We start from the raw sequence: 23984 nt of genomic DNA, 5'->3' as shown, positions 1-23984 counted from the left end.
CCCGAGTTTGGATCTCAGGGCTTATTTCCTGTGGGTGAAAATACTTTTTTATGGTGTTAGCGTTCACACTTGACTGGGGGATTTTAGGGCCCCCCCTTTTAGTTGATCTACTCTTCATTCCCGGGACTCTTACAATTCTTTTCCCTCTGATTCTGTATTTCGGAGGTGCAGCTCCCAGTACAGCCCTCTTTCCTTCTGTTAATAGTCCCAAAAAAGTCCCCTTGTATTTAATAAACAGAAAAGGAACCTCTGACCTCCCAGACTTTCAAACCCATCAGTCAAAATCTTCTCATTCTACACAGTGGACTGTAAGTACCATTTACTCAAGAGAAACAGTTCCTGAGTTTTGCCTGCGGCAACTCAAACTCCACTTACGTACCACTTGTGCGCTGCTATTCCATCTCTATTCAGTCTCTGATTGATCCTTCTTTTAATCCGCTCTCCCAGTCTTGGTTCTTCAGCCTGTGCAGTCCAAAGAGTCTATTCCATATCAGGAGTCTTAGTTCTCTGGAGATAGTTCCTGGGGAACAGCCCGTCATACTAAATAAACATGAATTTACAGTAATTCATTACCAAAGGATGAGGGACCCATGGAGCTCCACTCTCCCTCTGCACTGCAAGCCTATTCCCCTTTCCTTGAAATTTTCTCACATTGTCTCCAGGTTCAGTATCCCTCTCCTCATGGGCAGTTCCAAGGGCACCCCTGGGGTCGTTCCTTCTCATGTGTCCTCCTTCGCCAGCTGTCACTGCCTCCTCAAGCCTCAAGCCAGAGCCACAGGACTTCCCGGCGTCTGGCTCTCAGTCTCCTCCAGCCCCTCACAGGATCCACACACCGCCAGCACTGCCTGATGATCCTGCCACACCGGCTGCCAAGAAAGCACCCAGCCACCAGACCGGACCTTCATCCACTATGTCCACAGACACAGGGGCATGGAAAGCCTCAGACAGGTTCAGGTGGGGTCTGGAAAGGCTCCGGGACTATAACATGTGGAGCTCAGCAGGCATCCAGAGATCAGTCTGCACACTGCTCACAGCGCCATTGATTGGCCCCTCCACTGGTTCAGGTTCTAATGCCATGCTTTGACTTGTAGATATAAGGAGTAGTACAATGGCTATTTCTGAGAACAAAACAATCCATGTGGTGTTATATAATTTAATAACAAATTGTACTTGTTCATTGGTATCCCTTTGCAATTTAAACATTTATTGTTTTGCAACATGATGTTTCAAATTTAACAGTTTACCAAAAAGGGTCAGTTAAACAATCACAAAGTAGAAAACTGTTCAAAAATAGAATTATAATTACTTTGTTTTTAATGAGTGCACAAGGCCATTAAACAAAAAGGTATACATTTTGGATGATTTTTTTAAATTGTCTTTTAATTATTATCAAGAGAGCTCATTTTACCTAATATTACAGGTGTTAATGACTACAAATGACTGTACCACTATCTTTATCATATATACATCTTCAAGAGGAAATAAAAATAAACTTCAGCCATAACTCATTTCAGATTAAGTGTTCAAACCAAAAAAATTGCTTGACACTTGTGTATCTAAATTCAAAAACAAAAAAGGAATATATACTAGTTTATCCTCCATGTTTAATACATTGTTTTTTTTTCCTCTGCAGGTTTTCTAATTTTTTTTTTTTTTTTTTTAAACTTAAGTATTCTCTCCACAACTGCATTCACTTCCTGTTTCAGGGTGACAATTCTGCCAGTCTGTGTGTCATTGTCACCTTTGTAAGTGTGCTACTGCTAGGACTATAGGCTGACATGCGGTTCCTTGGCACATTCAGATTTTTAAGTTAGGAAAAGTGCATAACAGCTGAGGAGGTGCACACACAGGTAGAATGCAGGTGAATTGCAAGAAATAGCTTAAAAAAAGTAGATATTCCATTTAGTTTAAAAAAAAACAAAGCCATCACCTTTGGCTAAATTCCAACAACGCAAAAAAAACTCTGAAAAGGGTTTATTTCTATTTTAAGAGTATGTAATTTAAAAAAAGTTGTATTTTATATATATATATATATATATATATATATAAATATATAAACAATTTATTTTAGCAAACTCTTTATGATCACATACAGGGCTTTTAGAAGTATTAGCCCAAAGGTAAGGATCATTAATAATCATTGTGCCAAATATGTGGCACAACTTACAAGTCTGCCAAAACAACTCAGTTTGGTGCTTATTGCTTCCTAATTAATGCGATAATGAGCTTTCCTAGATAGCCAGATCTTTAATCAGCCCTATCAAAACTATGCCTGCGCAGAAAAATAGTCCCGCTAATTCTGATTAATTTCTGACAGCGGCTAGGCTTCATTAATACATTGTAATTTCATTGTGTGTTATTTTAATCATATCAGCATATATCTCAGCAGCTACCAGCAGCTCAATAAGCTGTTCATCAATTATCAGTCATGTGACTGAGCTCTGCTAAGAGGCTATCTTCTATCACAGCCAGACCTTTCCTGCCCTCCCTGTAGTCAGATGACTAAGAAGGTATTAATAAAGGTCTCATTTTTAAAATTGCAGTGCTCTGAATGGTCTTTAAGGGACCCAGCAGTAATCTCAAGATCCCTATATTTTATATAAAAAGCAGGACAGAGGAATTAATAAAGCCCTTTTTGCTTCCAGTGTAAACTGCTCCCTGTTCTCTGGCTGTATTCTGATGTCAGGGCGCTCAGAGAATTTTAAATGCACAGGATGGATTGTTTGTGTAGCAAAAAAGAAACAGGGGGCAAAGGCTAAGAGACTTGAGAAAATTGAAAGACTGCCAGGGATGCTGGGATGCAAATAGTAACAAAACAGGGATAAATGCTCTGCTCACATATGCAGCAGTCCTGCAGACTCCAGGAAAAAAAAGAAAAAAATGAGGATATTAATTTTCTCCAGCCTGCATCTTACAGCTGGTAGCTCAGCATCAGTTTTAGGTGTAATGAAAATGGTCTGAGAAGAAGATAAATGGTTCAGAAAGTGGACCATTTAGATGCAATCGAGGCTCAATCTGACCAGTGACTAATCATGCCCCCTTCTCAGAATAGCTGAATTCCACAAGCAGACCTTTTTTTTCTCTGTTGTAGCAGTGAATTGTAGTTGGGTCTAAGTTCAAGGCAGGCAGAGAATTATCTTGATTTATTAGAGTGCTGCCTGGCTGTGCCACTTGTACTACTGTGGCTTTCTGGGCTTCTGCCCTGTTGCTGTTAGAGTGTAATTTTTACTGTTCCCTTGTGACTAGTACACAGCATCATTCTGAGCTGATAGAAAAATGGTCTGCTTTCTCACCTGTAATTTTTCTTCTTATGTCGTTGAAGGTATATAATATATCTCTAAAGTGTGTAATAAGTTTCTGAAAAAAAAGAAGGTTTTTAAAAGAAATTGATTCTTAAGGTTGGCAAGCAAAACGAAGGCCATTTAAAAAAAAAAAATTATATATATATATATGTGTGTGTATATATATATATATATATATATATATATATATATAGTATATTAGCCTAAGACCACTAGAGTAATATTGTGGGGGGGGGGTTCTTTTTTATAATTTTTTTTTTAAATGGCATTGAGAACTCTTGTTTAAGCCTGGTTCACGCCAATGCAATTTTTAGTGTTTTTTGCTTTTTGCAGAAACGCACTACAGTCCATTTAACATGGTTTCTATGGGACATGGTCACATCTATGCTTTTTTGAACTGCTGCATTTTTGGAAAGGGTCAGGGACTTTTTTTAAATGAAAATTGTATGAAAATAAAAAACATGCAAAATACGTGTGCAAAAGGTGTCAATGAATTAAAGTGTTTGTTCACCAATGCCAGAACTCTGTCAAGCAAAACAGGTGAGTTGGAAGCTTTGGTGCATGAAGAAAACTATGATTTAATTGCTATTGCTGAATCTTAGTTTAATTCTTCACATGACTGGGCCATTAATATTTCTGGTGATGTTCTCTTTCGGAGAGACAAGGTAAAAAGAAAGGTGGTGGTGTCTGTCTCTATGTGAGAAGTGATCTCAGAGCAAGTGTGAAAGAGGACCTAGTTCATGGAGAGTGTGATAAGGCTAAAGAATTATGGGTGGAACTGAATATGTTGATGAGTACCACAAAGGTAATCAATGGAGTTTGTTATAGGCCACCCAGTGTTAATGAAGGGGTGGAAACTCAGCTCTTCACACAGATCGAAAGGGCTGCAATGGCTATTACAGTGATAATAATGGGGGATTTTAACTACCTGGAAATTGACTGGAGTAATGGTACTGCAGGAACAGTTAAAGGGTAAAAATGTATAAACCTACTATAGGACAATTTTATGGTACAGTTCATAGAGGCCCCAACTAGGATGATGCTCTGCTGGACCTGGTAATCTCAAACCATGCAGAGCTTATTACTAATGTCCATATAAAAGAGCATCTGGGTAGCCGTGACCATAGCATGATTTCATTTATTGTTAGATGTAAACAACAAGCACACATGGGAAAAATAAGAGCTACTTTTGAAAGGCTGAGAGTTGCTCTCCAAGACTTAGACTGGGAGGGAATATTGGCATCGATGGACACAACATAGAAATGGGAGTTCTTCAAAAAGACTGTATGTGAACACACTGCAAAATATATTCCCATGGGCAACAAGTTTAAAAGAGTAAAAATAAAACCTATGTGGCTTACGGCCAAAGTTAAAAAAGCTATAAATAATAAGAAAAGAGCTTTTATAAAATATAAAAATTAAGGAATGCTATCATCGTTTAAACATTACAAAGAATATAACAGAATATGTAAAAAATAAATCAAGGCCGCAAAAATTGAAAACGAACAACAGATTGCAAAAGATAGCAGGACCAACCCCCAAAAATTCTTAAAATATATTAATAGTAAAAGGGTCAGGTTCCAGCATGTAGGCCCTTTACAAAATAATCTAGAGTGGGTGACTGGGGACAAAGAGAAGGCAAATTTATTAAACACCTTCTTCAGCTCTGTGTATACAAAGGAGCATAGGGGAGCTCTTGTCCATAATGGGCATGGTATTGACACACCCCAGATGATCCACATTGGCTCACAATTGATATGATCCAAAAATATTTAGACAGAATAAAGGTGAATAAAAAACGTGGACTGGATGGCATACACCCACAGTCCCTAAAGAATTGAGCTCTGTCAATTTAAAGCGATTGTTTCTCATTTTTATGCATGCATCGTACATACTAGGGGGAGTTTAACTGGTGGAATCAATGGTGGAGAAGGATCTGGGAGTTCTGGTAGATCATAAGCTTAACAATGGCATGTAATACCAAGCTGCGGTTTCTAAGGCAAGCAAAATCCTCTCTTGTATTAAAATAGGTATAGACTCCAGAGAGAGAGATATCATATTACCCCTGTACAAATCATTAGTAACACCTCATCTGGAATATGCAGTTCAGTTTTGGAAACCAATTCACAAAAAGAATATTGGGGAACTGGAGGAAGTACAGAAGGGGCAACCAAACTGATATGAAGCATGGAGGTGCTCATCTATCAGGAAAGATTAAAGGAACTGAATTTATTCTTTCTTGAGAAAAGGAGATTAACGGGGGATATGATCAACATAAAATACATCAGTGGTGCGTATAGTGAACTCGGTGTAGAGGTATTCACCCTGAGGTCATCACAGAGGAAAAGGGGGCACTTCTTACATCTGAAGGAAAATTGATTTAATCTCCAAATACAGAAAGGTTTCTTCACAGTAAGAAAGCTTTGAAAATGTGGAATAGACTCCATCAAGAGTTGGTTCTGGCCAGCTCAGTGGATTCCTTTAACCACTTGCCCTCTTGAGGATTTACCCCCCTTCCCGACCAGGCCATTTTTTGCGTTACAGTGCTGCGTTACTTTTACTGACAATTGCACAGTCAGCAACGCTGCACCCACATTAAATTTACATCCTTTTTTTCCCACAAAGTGAGAAAAAACAATATTTTTGACTTTTTGCTATTAAACATGTTCAGTAAAAAAAATTTTAAAAATAAAATTTCATCATACATTTAGGCCAAAATGTATTTCTTTGCATGTCTTTGCTACAAAAAAAAAATCCCAATACGTGTAAATTAAATGGTTTACGTGAAAGTTTTATCGTTTAAAAATGGCGGTATAGATACTGGGAATTTTTTTTGTTTATAGCGGAACTGCAGGATTGCGGCAGGCATTCTGACATTGGCGGGAACGGACTTGGTGTCACTGACATCCCCAGTGACACCAATACAATGATCAGTGCTAAAAAAATAAGCAGAGACACTGTACTAATGACATTGGGCAGGAAGGGGTTAACATGAGGGGCGATCAAAGGGTTAACTGAGTGCTGTTTTACTTGTGTCTGTGCTTCACTGTAAACACACTGCATGAGCTGCAGGGAGGAGAACTATATTGTTTACATACAGTTCTCCTCCCAATTGGAGGCGCTCGGCAATCACCAGGCGCCGGCGAGTAATCACCAACTAAGACTCGGTGATTGACAGCTGCGGCCGCGAATGGCATCGCGGGTAGTGCGTGAGTGCCCCCTACCTGGAAATGCAAAATTACGTATATACATGATTTTGCGCACCCGTGCCGCCCTGTAACAGTATATCTGCTATAGGGTAGTTGGGAAGCGGTTAAAAAAATCCTGGATTCTTTCCTAGATAAACAGAATATAACTGGATACTAACATTTATAGGTATAGTTGATCCAGGGTATATCCGATTGCCTCTCGGGTTATCAGGAAGGAATTTTTTCCCCTGCAGGAGCAAATTGGATTAGGCGTTGCTGTGTTTTTTGCCTTTCTCTGGATCAATTTTTTTTTTTTGTTTGTTTTTTATGGTTGAACTGGACGGACTTTTGTCTTTTTTTAGCCAGACTAAATATATAAGTATGTAACGAGTATGGGGTATATAAATAAATACACCCAAACATTTGACAAGTCCTTTATTTAAAAAAAAAAGTCCCTCATTGTAAATCCATCAACAATCATGATGCCCACTGCCCGCCGACTTGCCAGAAACAAAAAAAAAGATGACCCACTGCTACACAAAGCCAAATGACAGCTCCCACAGCTGTCATCAGTGACAAAAAGGAAGTGGTGAGGATAGTGGTGACATCATTACACAAATATGGATATATTTGGCAATATTATTGGCTAATATGGCCATATGGCCATATTTTGGCAATGATGTAACTCACTCCATTCCCCACCTATTTGCTTACATGGCCTGGGTATTCCCAGCAAAGTAAGTGAATGTTAAGGACGTGGCAGGAGCAACCACTCACTGCATCCTTTGCCAGAAGATATCATGTCCGTCCAGGCCGAATGCCCTTGATATTCTGAAGAAAGTCCAAACAGCCAGTGTTCAATCTGAATTTAGGTTCACTGAGCTTTTCCCTACTTTTAGGTGTTATTTAGATACCTGTTCCCTTTTCATGTCTGGGATCACGGAACGTGGCCTGAGGAAGCCTTCTAGCCATTATTTATTTTGCTGAACTGAAATGTCATGTGTCTGTATAGAAAACAGCTAGACATAGCATTTGTCATTGAGTGGAGAAAGCTGTTTTTATGTTTTCTCTGGGTTTTGTCATTTCTGGATTGAACTCCAAAGTTTGGAGGCTTCAAAGACCTTTAAGAGGAAAAAAAAGCCTCCAACTCAGTGTCCAGGTCTTATTGGGGTTTTATTGAGGACTGAGAAAACCCTGAGGTTTGAGAGGATCAAGAGTGCAAAGAGAGCTGGGAGAGCTGAGAGAGGGGCATGCAAACACAGAGGTACTGAGGAATCCTACCTGAGGCCTGAGTCTAAAGCCTAAGCAGCAGTGCTGCAGGAGTGAGCCAAAAAGACTAAGCATCATTAATTTTTGTGTGTGTGAAGTGAGTGTGGAAATCAGAGGCGTAGTTTGAAGCCTGTCGGCCCCGAAGTTGACCTGGGGCCCCCCCACTACCACTTTCCACGTCCACTGCACACCAAGATACTGTATTTCCATTATCTGCCAAGATACTCCAAATGTCTAAAGAATCTACATATTGAGAGGGTAATTCAAAAGATTTTGTAAAAACCATCCTAGTAATGACATGACATCACCCCCTCACCTCCATGCTAATAATGACATGACCTCGTCTGCCCTCCATACTAGTAATGACATGACCTCTCCCCTCCATCCTAGTAACGACATGACCTCGCCACCCCATTCTAATAATGACATGACTTCGCCCCCCCCATCCTAGTAATGACATGACCTCACCCCCTCCATCCTTGTAATGACATGCCCTCAGAGTCAGTCCTCCACTCTGTTCCTCTGTTCAGGAGACTTGGGCACACATGGCCTCTCCCCAGCCAATTAGAGCGGAGGAGGGGTGTGGACAAAGGAGAAGGCAAATGACTGGAAGCTGATTAAAGGACTATAGAGCTTGGCTGGGGCCCTGGGAAATATATGGTGGATAAGAACTGGACTCTAGCTCTGGAATTTTGTGGGGGAAATGTAATATGACAGCAGGGAGTGGAGCCACGGGCCCCTTGGAGCTATGGCGGGGTCACAATTGTGACCCCTGCAACCCCTGATGCTGTGGTGGAAACCCCTGCCTGGGAAATCCTGATGTAATAAACTTTGATCTTTTTTTTTTAAATAAATTATGCCATCAGGCCCTAAAATGCACTTCCTGGTTAGCATGGACTCACTAACAACCTCTATACCTTTGGATTAACATCCCCAAAATCACAATGTATATATGGTGATCCCATATAGGATAGTTATATTACGGGGAAGGAAAATACAAAACCCTGGAGAAAGTGACTTCAAACCCTGTGATGCAATTTGCCTAATAACAAATGGTGTACTTACTTATTAGGTGCCATCCAAAGGGATGATAGATTAAAGAGGAGTTAGAGTGCCTGTCAATTTTTATTACTGTGTGTTTCTCCATAAGGGGGGTTTCCATTCACTGACCACCCTACATAGGCTTATAAGCTCCTGAATGAAGTTCAGAAATTGATAAAATACATGACAAAAGTTAAAGCCCTGTGCTATACAAAACCAAGAAAATTATAAGTGGTGATCAACTTTCAAATATTTATCTTTGTAAAAATATGTATCTCTTGTATAGTTGCTCCTTTCTATACTGTATGTTCTGAGCCATTCTACAAGAGTATAGCTAATAATAAAGAAATGCCCTAAACTAATATCAGCATTTACATTTCAAATGTACCATATTAAATTAAATCAAAGACATAAAATGCAGCATGTCTCCCAAATAACCATATAATAGTTTTGTTATTTTATGATGAAGGCAGGAGTTCACAAAAGTGCTGGTGCAATCCATTATTATGAGCACATAATCACACAATAATCTTGGAAATGCTGTTAGAACAAATTGTTGTAGGCGCTATACATCTAATACAAGAACTGTGTGGAGATACAATTTATTGAGAGAATGAAATATAATAATGCGGTAGCACTGGTAAAATGAACATGTACTTGCTTCTCTGGATCCACCGAGAAAATTAATTAATCCGTTTTTCAAGACAGAAAAATGGGATACAATTGCAGTAACTCATTTTTCACACCAGATAAGAGTGAATCCTTATTTACTCTATAACTGATAAAGAACGCTTGCTTACAAGAACCTTTTGCTATTTCATTGTAAGTAATGGGGATAGACACTGTTAAAATGACTGCTTTTTTCCCTAGTTTTTAAAAGCTGATAAAACTCAAAAGCAAAATGCAGTGATACTGCTGCTACTTGTTTTCAATTGCTTATAACATATGGTACAAAACCTCTCTGTGGCATTTTTGTACTTTAAGCAATAAGCCTAACATGCCACTAAGCAGAACCTAAAGATGTTATTTTTCCACACTACAAGCCATGAGTCTGAAATTGTATAGAAGATATAGTGCATCTAAAAAGCCTGGTGTATTATGAGCCAGCCTTCTAACAACCTTCTAACAAGTCAGTAAGGCTGGTTACCACAGGATATTTGATACTCTTGTAGCCTTACAGCAGCTTTTGTGGTTCCATTTCTGTATGAACAATAAAGGTCTTCATCTTTTGCCATGTTTAATTTTGTTAATAATGTATTCAACCCACATACCTTTAATACTACACAACATGCTAAATATTATATTCATATAGCAGACTGTATATCCATTTTATGCTTAATCCATAGTGAAGGCATATACAGTATTTTTTTCAACTATAGTGTTCAAATAATTTGATGTTGTTGATGTTCATGAGTTTTATTTTACAGATTATAGTCTAAATTATTTTTATAGATTTACAATCTAGAACCACCATTTTCAAAATGTGAGTTGGCTTACATTGGTAGAGCTATCTTAGCTATACGGTTCCCAGTATGAGCTTTAGCAGAGCAACGATCATCCCACCAAGCAACATCATACCAATAGAATGCAATGCATAGGCAAAACATGGCAGAGGACATTTCTAGAACTGTTGCTGGGAGGAATGGTCAGAACATTCCATTGGATTCCACTTTGCAAGATATTTATGGTTGAGAGTAGAATATCCCAGATGAAGCAGCTCTAGATTGTCAAAGTCCCTAAAATATTTTGACCTTAATTGCATGAGAAAATAAATATTCTGTTTAAACTATAAACAAATAGCATGGTGTTACATTCTTTTTTGTGGCATAGGACATGGCAGTTAAGAATGTGAGAATTGCAACATTTACTTTTAATTTTCATGTAATTTTTTGGGATTATTGTTTACAGTGTATGTACAATTCTTATTAATATATATTTTTCACATCACTTTTCCAGCTATTAACCTCCCTAATGGTCTGATTGGGGTTTATTTACTAAAGCTGGAGAGTCCAAAATCAGACTCCCTTCTGCATAGAAACCAATCAGCTTCTAACCTCAGCTTGTTCAATGAAGCTTTGGCAATGAAACCTGGAAGCTGATTGGTTTCTATGCAGAAGGGAGTCTGATTTTGGACTCTCCAGCTTTAGTAAATAAACCCCTATATGTCATTCTTGAAGGAAAGCTTTCACAGCTTTTGCCCTGTAGCAAGATGCATTATCATCCTGAAAAATGATGTCATCATCACCAAACATCATCACTGAATATCACTTTCGTCCAATTATCCACAGTCCATGATTGCATTTCTTTAGCACACTGTAACCTTGTTTTTTTCTGTTTAGATGCTAATGATGGTTTTAGTTTGGCTTTTCTGTATGCAAATCCCATTTCCTTTAGGCAATGTCTTACAGTTCGATCACAAACATTGACTCAAGTTTCTGGTCGTTTGTTCCTCATTTGTTGTGGATTTCTTGTTTTCAAGGCATATTGCTTTAAGTTTTCTATCTTGACACTTTGAAGCAGGGGCAGACTAAAAACTCATGGGGCACCCGGGCAATAGGAGATCATGGGGCCCCTGTGTCCTTGCCCAAACTCAAAAAAGCCTATGAAAAAGGTATCAGGGGCATCTCATGGGGCCCCCTACTGACCCTGGGCCCTCGGACAGTGCCCGAGTTTCCAAATGGTCAGTCTGCCCCTGTTTTGAAGACATCTTTGGTCTACCAGTACGTTTCCCTTTTACAACCTTCCCATTTAATTTGTACTTTGTCCAGATTTTAGAAACAGCTGACTTGGAATAACCAACATCTTTTGCAAAATTCCTTGATGACTTTCCTTCTTGAAGAAGTTTTATAACCCTCTCCTTTGTTTCCTTTGAACTGACATCTCTCGTGTTGGAGCCATGATTCATGTCAATCAGCTTGGTGCAACAGCTCATCAAGGTGTGCAAGCACTCTTTTTTGTCTGCAGACTAATCACCAGTTATAATCTGATACAGATATTTGTTTTAGAACTGCAAAGTGCATGGTGATTCCATAATATTTTCCTCAGAATTTAGTGATTCCATTTTTTTTCCTCTACTTGATCTGCAAAAACAGTTGCAATTGACTACAATTTTCTTTCTATTTTATTTTTTTAAAGTGTTTCTTAAAGCCAGAAGGTTGGAAAATACACTGCTCAAAAAAATTACAGGAACATTTTTTAATCAGTCAAGTCAATTAAACTCCTGGGATATTGATCTCGCCAGTTAAGTAGCCGAGGGCTTTGTTATCAGTTTAGCTGCTTTGGTGTTAATGAAATTAACAGGTGCACTAGATGGGCAACAAGGAGAAACCTCCAAAGCAGGAATGGTTTTACAGGTGGAGGCCACTGACATTTGTTTCCCTACTCATCTTTTCTGACTGTTTTTCACTAGTTTTGCATTGGCTAGGGTCAGTGTCACTACTGGTAGCATGAGGCGATATCTGGACCCTACAGAGGTTGCACAGGCAGTCCAACTCCTCCAGAATGGCACATCAATATGTGCCATTGCCAGAAGATTTGCTGTGTCTCCCAGCACAGTCTCAAGAGCACGGAGGAGATTCCAGGAGAAGGGCAGTTATTCTAGTTGAACTGGACAGGGCCCTACAAAATGACCTCCAGCAGGCCACTGGTGTGAATGTCTCTGATCAAATATTCAGAGACGCATTTCATGAGGGTGACCTGAGGGCCCAACATCCTCTAGTGGTCCCTGTGCTTAGTGCCCAGCACCATAGAGCTCGAGCTCGATTGGAATTTGCCATTGAATACCAGAATTGGCAGGTCCACCACTGGTGCCCTGTGCTTTTCACAGATGAGAGCAGGTTCACCCTGAGCACATGTGACAGATGTGAAAGGGTCTGGAGAAGCTGTGGAGAATGTTATGCTGCTTGTAACATCGTTCAGCATGACTGTTTTGGTGGTGGGTCAGTGATGGTCTGGGGAGGCATATCCATGGAGGGATGCACAGACTTCTACAGGCTAGACAATGGCACCCTGATTGCCATTAGGTATCGGAATTAAATCCTTGGACTTATTGTCAGACCCTTCACTGGTGCAGTGGGTCCTGGTGCATGACAATGCCCGGCCTCATGTGGCGAGAGTATGCAGGCAGTTCCTGGAGGATGAAGGAACTGATATCACTGAATGTCCCCCATGCTCGCCTGATATAAATCCAATAGAACACCTCTAGGAACTCATGTTTCGGTCCATCAGACGCTGCCAGGTTGCACCTCAGACTCAGTGAGGCCCTGGTCTAGATCTGGGAATAAATACCCCAGGACATCATCCGTCATCTCATTAGCAGCATGCCCCGATGTTGTCAGGCACACATACAAGCACATGGGGCCATACAAACTACTGAGTACCATTTTGAGTTGCTGCAATGAAATTTCAGCAAAATGGACTAGAATGCTGCATAATCTTTTCACTTTGATTTTCAGGGTATCTTTGAATTCAGTCCTCTGTAGGTTGATAAATTTAATTTCCATCAAACGATGGGGCATCCTTACATTCCTAACACATTACCCAGTGCATATCAGTATAGATATCCAGCATGATATTTTTCCCCGTTAATTTTTATGAGCAGTGTAGTTTTGAGGCATGTCTGTGATTGTTTTTTTTCTACACAATTAAACAATTGAATTAACATTTTCCAAGAGGGGTGATTCTATACTTTTTGCCAGGGGTTGTATTATCAGTTAGCATTGTTCCCAGTTCTCATTGTGTATTAAAGAAAACATCCCCCTGTATTATGAAGAAGAGTAGAAAGGGAAGCATTCTGTAGTCCTGTCCTAATATGACAGCACTACTCCTTTATTGATATAGTATGGAGAGTGACTTTTGCCACCCTTGTATAGGAAAGCTGGATTACCAGGTGAAAAGAAAAAAGCCTGAAAAAAACAGTACAACCAGTAAAGACATGTAAGCTGCTACTGTGTATATTCCATTTTTGATCTTGGATTTAGACATTCTTTAAGGACTGGCTTTTCCAGTATAAGAGACCATCACCCAGTTATAACAAAATTGCCCATACCTTGCTCAGCCCAGATTGACTCTCACTGAGTTTTAGAGGAAAAATGGGTGGAAAGTGAAGAGTTTTTTTTAGGAAAGCTTTGTAACTGACTATCAGGGAATTAGCTATGTCCTTTTGAATGATTCATTTGGAAATGGCAATAAACATCACATCATTGTGTTCACGTGTGACCAGGAGACATTGATGCACCTTTCTACAACTATGGTCAATAAAATACTAATAAATAATTATCCTATATGAAAAACATTTTTAATATGCTGTCTGCTTAATATATCGATATGCTAGGACAGGAGAATCACTGATGCCAATGCGTTACAGTCATTTACAATCAAGAAATAATAAACACTGTTGACATTATTGCTAATCTTCAAACAGTAAACGAAGATAGTTTGTATTAAGATAGCTAATGATCTATTACTTGATGCAGAATAAAAGTATTTTTTGTATTAGTTTGTGCAGTGAAAGACATATTTTAAAACTTTAACAGGAGTGACGGATAATGAACACCATCAGAAATGTAATATTTTTTTCAACTCAGCAGTGCAGGAAGAAAAAAAATCTACAGTGAGCAGAGACGTGGATGTTCTGTTAAACATTTTTTTCTCCTTTATGAATATCAGTCTACAAATTCTGAAATGTGTGATTTTTGTGCTAGAAGATTTTATATATTTGCTAGCATAAATAAATCAGCAGTTTCATAGCTAGGAAAATCAACAATTTTAAATATGGCAAAATGTCAGCTCCTGGATGGTTGGTTTTATTTAACAGGCGCTCAAACATAAATTTATGAACTGTTCAGTACTCGTTTCTGCCTTATGTATGCAACTGAAAGCTTTAGGTAGAAATCCAGCGTATGAAGGTGTTTGGTTAATATTTAATAGGTAGAGTATTTACATGGTCTATACACCCAGTAGAATACATGAGGCTCCTATGTGTACTGCAGTTTCTTTCACTTCATAGATACTGGATCTTTCACAAGCTATCAATGGGAAACCAGTCAAAAGAAAAAGTTATACGAAGTGTAGTTTTTTTATGTTCATTCAAGTCATTCTGTATTTAATAATATATTATATTTCATTGCTTTTAATTTCACGTAGAATAAAAAGGGTGTTTGTGTCACATTATATTTTCATATGGTAGAACAAAATTTACACCATCTTGCACAATTTTATGACTTAGTAAGAAGCTATACACACTGATGATATCTATTTCGCTTGTATGGATAAATTACATGGCCCTTTACATAGTTGGCTGATACACTGATCTCAGACCCAAAAGAGCTTGCAATCTAATGTCTATCTCACTCATACAAGCACACACATAAGCCCTCTAGGACCAATTTGGAGAGGTGCCAGCTAACATTCCAGTTATAGAATAACATTAAAGCCTTAGCATTAACACCCAAACTAATACTATAAGAAAATATAAGAAGGGAATGATTTACTTAGGTGCAGTGAGGTGAGTTCAAACATGCTTCAAACATTACAATCAAGTATTGTGGAGACTAATTAGGAGAAAATACTGACTGGACAGGTTGAAAAACCTTGGTACAAAGCATGGTGAAGTTATTGACAAATTTATTACAGGCTTTTTATATTTTATGTACTTTTATAATATGAAGCAGCATAAGTTAACAAACAAACAAGCAAAGCAAAAACATAGTTACAAACATAGTTACATTGTTAGTGTGGCTGAAAAAAGACACAAGTCCATCTAGTTCAACAATAGAAGAAATCACACACACATAAAACCTCCATATACACATAATATACCAACCGTTAATCCAGAGGAAGGCAAAAAAAATCCCAATAAAGCATGATCTGGGGGGGGGGGGGATTCCTTCCTTATTCCCAAGGAAGCAATCACATATGCTCCCTGGATCAACTAACCCTGGTGCTAATACCTATGAGTATCCAGTTATATTTTGTGAATTTAGGAAAAAACCCAGACCTTTTTTTAAAACAATCTACTGAGCTGGCCAGAAGCTGCTCCTGAGGGGGTCTATTCTACCTTTTCACAGTGAAGAGTGCCCCTTGTCCTTTGTGATGACCTTAAAGGGAATAACTCTACACCGAGTTCACTATATGGACCACTTACGTATTTATTCATAGTGATCATATTCCCCCCCCCCCCACCCAAATCACCTCTTCTAAAGAAAGAATACATTGAATTCAGCTAATCTTTCCTCATAGCTGAGCTCATCCATGCCTCTTCATCAGTTTGGTTGCCCTTCTCTGCACTTTCTGCAGTTCCCTGATATCCTTTTTGTAAACTGATGCCCAAAACTGAACTGCAAATTCTAGATGAAGTCTTACTATCAGTTTGTACAGGGGCAAATTGATGTCTCTTTCTCTGGAGTCTATACCTCATTTAATACAAGAAAGGATGTATGCCTCTCTCTCTCTTTATGGAGTCTATACCTCATTTAATACTTAAGTACATATTTTGTTTGCTTTAGAAACTGCTGCATGGCATTGCATGCTATTATTAAGTCTATGATATACCAGGACACCCAGATCCTTCTCCACTGTCGATTCTGTCACTTGTACTCCTCCTAGTATGCATGATGCATGCAAAAAGAAAAAAACAATAATGGAAAAAGAGTAATAAAATAAGGGTAGGAAATAGCTAATAAGAATGAATTAAGGTTTACTAAGGGCCAATAGGAAATTAAACAGGAACAACTTTTTATTTGTTTCTAGGAACTATTATATGCAGATCAAAGGACAAGTATTTGATTTGTACATAAGCACTAATCAGAGGTAGTCTAGTTTGTTATGCAATTAAAAAAAAAACAGGCTGTTCAATTTAAAACTGGTTAGCTAGCAGAGTCTGCAGTAGCCCTGCTACTGTGCGGCTGTGTATAATGTTTGATTCTGAACCATCACCCCCCCAGCTGTGATATGTGAGCACCTCTTGTGCCATTTCCTCAGACCAGCACTGATTCCAGCCATACATATGTAGCTCTACCCAGGCAGGAGACACTGGTGATTTGGTCTTATTTCTCCCTTAAAGCACATCCAGACACCAGGCCCCCCAGGCCTCTCCAATGCCCCTCCCCTCACCCCAGACTTTGACACACTTATCAAGAGCAAGAAGCATCCCCAATTTTCCCATTCGTTCTAATTAATTTCATATGTTTCAATTACCATTTATTTTATTGGGTTTTTGCCTCAACAGCACTTTCATTTTCACTAGCTCTGTAACTACTACACTATCCATTTTGGAAGGAAGACGTTTGTTCACTGTTTAAAAAGTGCATATACATTGTAAAATACTGCACAAGTTGCTTTGTGGAATAAATTGTACTATTTCGGAAATTATTTTAGGGTCGCGGCTTAATAATCAAGGGCAAATGTGGGTCCTGAGGTTCCACAGGTTGAGAACCGCTGGTCTAGGGGTTTCTTTTTGTGTTTTTATTGGGGAATTATGAACTTGGACAGAGATGGGGAGCATGGGATACCCTGGAACTGCAAAACTGTACAACTTCAGGACTGCTTAACCTCTGGCTGCTATTTACAAACTTCTGGCTGTGTTGCACATCCTCTGGCTGCACTGCCCAATTCCTGGCTGTATTGCGCAACTCCTGGCTGTATTGCACAACTTCTGACTGTACTGCACAACTCCTAGCTGCAAAAAGAATGTCCTACTGGATCTCTAGGCCAACTGTGACCCGTACTCTTCTAAAGATTCAAAGCACCACACTGTCACAACACTGGGGTCTTGTACCCCTGACCCAACTGGGTCCTTGGTCTTATAAATAGGCCCCCGTCTAAGCCTAGCTGGGACCACAATGTTTTCAGGCTGGCTTCCTTCCATATTTTTGCCCCAGGGGCATAGCCTCTGCACAGGGGTATCCTCCTACCAGACTGGGCCCAGGAACTCTGCTCCTGCTACTCAGGCCTCAAACTACTTATGGAATCTCCTCCACCTTCTGGGTACCCTCCCCAGGGATTGACTGGGGTTCCATTAATATTCAGGCTTCCTGTTCTGCTATCCCTTCTGCTATGCTTCTATGAGCCTGTAGAAGACAGAGGAAAGTAGCAGAACAGCATCCTGAGAAACACTGAATAACCCTAAGCAATCAACCTCTGCTCCACTGTTAACAGAGGAGCTGAACTAAATTTACCTAGTAGCCTACTCTAGGAGGGTGCTACATATATGTGTATGTTTATTCTTGTACTGGATTATATACCTGATAGAATTACTTTGTCATAGGCACAGAGATTGTAAAGTCAAGTCCAGGGGCGGACTGACCATTTGAGCACTCGGGCACTGCCTGAGGGCCCAGGGTCAGTAGGGGGCCCCATGAGATGCCCCTGGTACCTTTTTATAGGCTTTTTTGAGTGTGGGCGAGGACACAGGGGCCCCATGATCCCCTATTGCCCGGGGGCCCCATGAGTTGTCAGTCCGCCCCTGGTCAAGTCTAATAATTATTTCATTTCACTGCTATCACACCTGATCTGTTTTTTTTCATATTTCTTAGTTATTAAGGTTAATAAAGTATTAATTTGCTTAATTATTATTTCAGTTTAATTCACTACTTATACATTTTAATGTATTTATTTACAGTAAGGAATTATTTATTTATTCATACATAGATAGAAGCAACAATATATAACTTGACCATTGCAACCCTTTTTATTCTCCTGTTTTGAAAAACCACCACCATGTAGCACAGCAATATAACTTAAAGCTCACTGCACAGCCACATCTGTCTTCCTTCTGTGCTCACCCAACTATCGAGAGTAACTTTAATTCAGCTTCCATTTAAACTAGGTTGAACCAAGTCAGTCATTTCATGTCAAATGAATGTCTGTGACTATGGTAACACAACATCTGTTAATTTCTAATCTTTATGGATCAATGCATTAGCGATTTCCTAAAAATGACTAATCTGTGTTGTTTTTCTCCAGAATCCCTATTTAAGGTCTCAGTAGAGTGGAGAATGTGCAACCCGTTGTAGAAAAATTACAATTACATTTCTAATTATTTAAGAAGCAATCTTCTGCATCACTAAACAGACTGGATTTACTCTTTATATCTGATAATTTGCGATAGGAAAATCAGTAAAAACAGGTCACTTTAAAGCTTACCAGCTTTTGGGGAAAGGAGGTTTGCGTATGCTCTGATAATAATTGTTTTCATTTGCATGAACATAGGTGATTGAAATAGTGCACAAACAAATTACAATACCACCACTTATTCATAGCCCCACTTAAGCGATAAAATCAAAATACTCAAATACTTGAACAGTGGTTATAGAAAGATATATTCCAGATTAAGAACCTATGTTTGTTAGTGAGCAATTAACACATAAATAAGAGTCATACATTAAAGTCCTCAAATATGTTCTACATGTTTAAAGTTTCTGTTGTTGCTTTACTGCTATTTTGTATTATTTCCTTTTTTTAATAAAGTAGTTTTTTTTCTATTACTTGCATCTCTGTTTTAAATATTTCCCTTCACTTCCTGTCCCAGTGACAACATTTTTATAGTCAGAAAATATTTATTTATTATAGGTTTTTATATAGCATTTCCAGTTTTATACAGCACTTCACATTATATTGTATAGTCACTTCAGTCCTTGCCCTCAGAGCCTACAATCTAAGGTCTCTAACTTACATTCATACACATACTAGGATTAATAAATACAGGAGCTAATTAACCTACCAGCATGTCTGGTAGGTAGTGCCATGGCTGAGATTCGAACCAATGACCCTAGTGCTGCCAGGTAGAAGTGCTAACCAAAGTAGGCATAACATTTCTCTTAGCAGAGTATGGAAAATGTGAACCCTCCAAAAATACTTATTGCCTTGTGTATCCTGGTTGTAGATTTTTTTCACTTAAAACTGATGTCTATAGAACAGGAAATCTGTCTAACAGAGCCACATATAACAGTAATAATGAGACAGAGGTTCTAATCTAAACCTTCCTCAACCCCCCTCCCCCCAACAAAAAATGCCTGCAATTAGATAATAATTATGAAGATATAACTGTTTTTGCACAACCAGGGTGAGCAGAGGATCATATAAAGATTAGTTTCCCAAGAATCAGATCCTTTGTTGAGGCAATACATGAAGACCATGCTTTGCTAGCACAGGTTCATGATGACATTATTTCATGTAAGCTCCATTAATTTTACATGGCTTTGTTCATATTACTGAAAATAAACTGTTTAAAATATGTGTGTCGTTTAACACATTGTTTATGAAAAACAATTACAGAAATCATCCTGCAGAAGCAATATGTCACAATACCCATTTCACAATCCTTTTATAAATCTGCCCAATTTGATATCCACATACAAACTTTTTTATGTTAATGCATGCAAGGATCAACATGCAAATTTTCCATTTATTTAATTGGATTTATGCTCAAAATAAAATGTAGTAATATGTATATATTGCACTGTTACAATGTTAATACAATGTTAATAGTTTTGTGAACAGGTTAAATGGTTTAATGTTATCTATAATTTATAAAAAAAAATAAATACTTTAAGCTTTATTCCAGCTAAGCTCTTGATATTTTGCAGCTTACCGGTCCAGTATGATGTGGTGGTTACATTAGTCATCCTTTTGTTTTACTATTATTTTCCTAGTGATCCTGCCAGTAACACATTTTCTATCTTAGGGGGGCTACCCTACTTACTGTACTGTATCTCTGGTGAATATCATTGACAGATTCAGAGAGGGCTGCAGTAACAACTTTTCCATGAGGGGTTCAGTACTCCTGAGAGATAGCTGATAGGAGTGGCAGGACATCCATGTATTTATCAGCTGACATGTCTTCTGAAAGGTTAAACACAGTTCTTTGCACTTATTGAACAGATACAATGAAACTCTTTCAATGCTGTATTTAATGGACAGAAAGAGACCAACACATGAGGAATTCATTGTAAGGATTTTCAAACTCTTTAAACCAGCACAACCTATATGGAATCCTTTGGAATTTCTTGCATTTCTTCAAAAATGTCACTTAAAATGTGATATGATCACCAACTAAAGACAAAAGATTTTTTTTAACCATCTATATATTTATTGATAAATGTAACCAGTTGCCACCTGCCCACAGTATATTTACTGCATTCAGCACAGGCAAGCTGGATCATGTACATGTATGTTATTCAGATGAGAGGCATGCAGCAAGCGTGACATTCTGGGTGGCCAGGATGTCACATGATCGCTATGCAATCACATGATCTCAGTGTCAACAAAACTGTTATGAATAGGTTTCATTCATAACAGCTGTGATTAGTATTGTGATGCTGTGATTGGCCCACAGTTATCACATGCTACCTGGGCTAGTCACAGCACCATGTTATAGCTGAGGGCCAAGCACAGCACACAATAGTAATCACAGCTGTTATGAATGTAACACATTCATGACAGTTGAAAATATTGTTGTTACAGTGATCATCACTGTGACAGCAATCGAAGTGTAAAAATAAATAATCCCTGATCACTACCCAGAGTAGTACAGTGTCACTATGGTGACATTGAACTACTCTGATGAAAGCATGTAAAAAAATTATAAAAAAAAAACAATTTTAAAAAAGGGGGAAAAAAAATTTAAAATGTTTAAAAAAATTGAATTAAAAATACTATTTTTTTTAAACCATAGTGTCACCAGTCAATATCCCTGATCACCACCATGCCAGTCATATGATGATGCTGTACTGCATTGGTGACAGTAAAAAAAGGATTTAATTTCTGCATTTTCTAAACACTTGTGACAAAAAATTTAATCAAACTTCTTAAACAAATGCCTCTTACTAATTACCTTAGACTGTCTACTTTCAAAAAAGGGGTAATTTGGGGGGTAATTGGACTGTTCTGGCATTTTAAGGGCCTCAAGAAATGAGATAGGCCATCAGTACATCAGGATTGATCAATTTTCAAATATATATATATATACCATAATTTGTAGATGCTATAACTTTCACACCAACCAATTGGGATTTTTGTTTTACCAATGACATGTAGCAGAATACATTTTGGCCTTAAGTTATGAAGAAATTTGATTTTATTGGATATGTTTTATAACAATATTGAATTTTTTCAAAATGTTTTGGTATATTTTCGTTTATATAGCAAAAAATAAAAAATCCAATAGTGAGCAAATACCACCAAAAGAAAGCTCTATTTGTGTGGAAAAAAATATATAAATTAAATTTGTGTATAGTGTTTCATGACCGTGTAATTGCCAGTTAAAGTAGCACAGAGCTGAATAGTAAAAAACAGCCAAATCATGAACGGAGTAAAACCTTCCAAAGGTCAAGTGGTTAAAATGGTAATGTTTTGTTTAACCTCTTGCCGTCCACCTGCTGTTTATAAACGGCAGGGCGGTGGCAGTCCAGGGTCGGGTTGCTGTCCATAAACGGCACCCGCCTTTTCTAGCTGTGCGCGCTCCCTGGGAGCACGCACCACCGCGATCCGGTGCCCGCTGTGTCCTCCGAACACAGTGAAACACCGATCGTCGAACGGGACCTCTGTACGAGGTCCCGATCATGTGATCACTGATTGGCGAATCAGTGATCACATGCAAAGTAGTAAGCAAGATGTCACTTGTGACATCATTGCTTACTATGTGTGAAATCTGTGAATGATCACAGAGGTCACATGGTACAAGGCTATTCAAAACAGCCTTGTACCATGTGACAAGCTGTGACCACTCACAGCTCACTCAGTAATTCTCAATGACTGCAGGAGAGAAAGAGAAAGGATTGCTTTTACATCCTATATGGGTATAAAAGCAATCAGTGTAAAAAAAAAAAAAAAAATCTTCATCACCCTCTACAAGTAGTACAGTGTCACCATGGTGACAGTGTACTGCTAGGGTGACAGTATGTAAAAAAAAATAAATAAATAAAAAATAATAATATAAAAAAATTAAATAAAATGTAAAAAAATGTTTAAAAATTATAATTTTTGGTTATAAACTAATTTGGATTTTTTTTTTTTACTAAAAAAATAATGGAATAAACTTTGGCTAAGATTTATGATGAAATATTATTTATTTGCAAAATTTTATTTAAAAAAACACTTTTTTTTCAAAATTTTTGAACTTTTTCATTTACATAGTAAAAAAAATAAAAATCCCAGCGGTGAATAAATACCACCAAAATAAAGCTTTATCTGTCTCAAAAAAATGGTAAAAAATGAATATGGGTACAGTATTGCATGACCGCACAATTGTCATTCAAAGTGTGATAGCGCTGAAAGCTAAAAATTGCCCTGGACAGGAAGGGGTAAAAGTGTCCGGACAGGAAGTGGTTAAAGAAAAGAGATGACAGCAGAAAATCATGACATGAGCTCTGTAAATAGACCAAGCAGCTGTTCCTGCATACCTCTGTTGACAGCATGATGTAGCTGTTACATGATTTACCTGATGCCCTCTGCCTTGTGCACCTGTTGTTTTGGGCACCCTTTTCCCTTTCCCAGCATGGTGTTACTGTACAACTTCCTCCTCAACTTATCTCTGCACGTTGCTCTGCTGGACCATGCTTTAAGCTTGTGATCTACCAGAACTCCCAGATCCTTCTCCACCATTGATTCCCCCAGTTGTACCCCCCTAGTATGTATGATACATGCATATTCTTAGACCCCAAGTGCATAACCTTACATTTATCAACATTAAACCTCATTTGCCACATATTTGCCCAATTAAACAGTGCATTGAGGTCAGCATGTAAGTTGGAGGCATCTTGTAAGAAGGTTATTCCACTGCACAGCTTGGTGTCATCTGCAAAGACTGAAATCCCAAACCTTATATTGTTTATAAATATATTAAAAAGTAAGTGTCCCAACACTGAACCCTGGGGTACACCACTGACAACCCTAGACCATGCAGAGTATGAATCATTAATCACTACTCTCTGAATACAATCTTTTAGCCAGTTTTCTATCCATTTACATACAAATTTTTCCAAGCCGTTAGACTTTACCTTACACATTAGCCATGTGTGGGGATCTGTGTCAAACGCATTTGCAAAATCCAAGTATACCACATCCACTGCCACCCCTCTGTCCAAGGTTTTGCTCACCTCCTAATAAAAAGAAATCAGATTTGTTTGACAACTTCTGTCTTTCTTGAATCCATGCTGTCTGTAGCTTAAAATATTCTTTTCCAGCA

This window comes from Staurois parvus, unplaced genomic scaffold, assembly GCF_062004578.1.
Source record: "Staurois parvus isolate SC_StPar_1 unplaced genomic scaffold, SC_StPar_1.0 ptg000262l, whole genome shotgun sequence".
NCBI classification, from domain to species: domain Eukaryota; kingdom Metazoa; phylum Chordata; class Amphibia; order Anura; family Ranidae; genus Staurois; species Staurois parvus.
Note: the sequence above shows the minus strand (reverse complement) of the source record.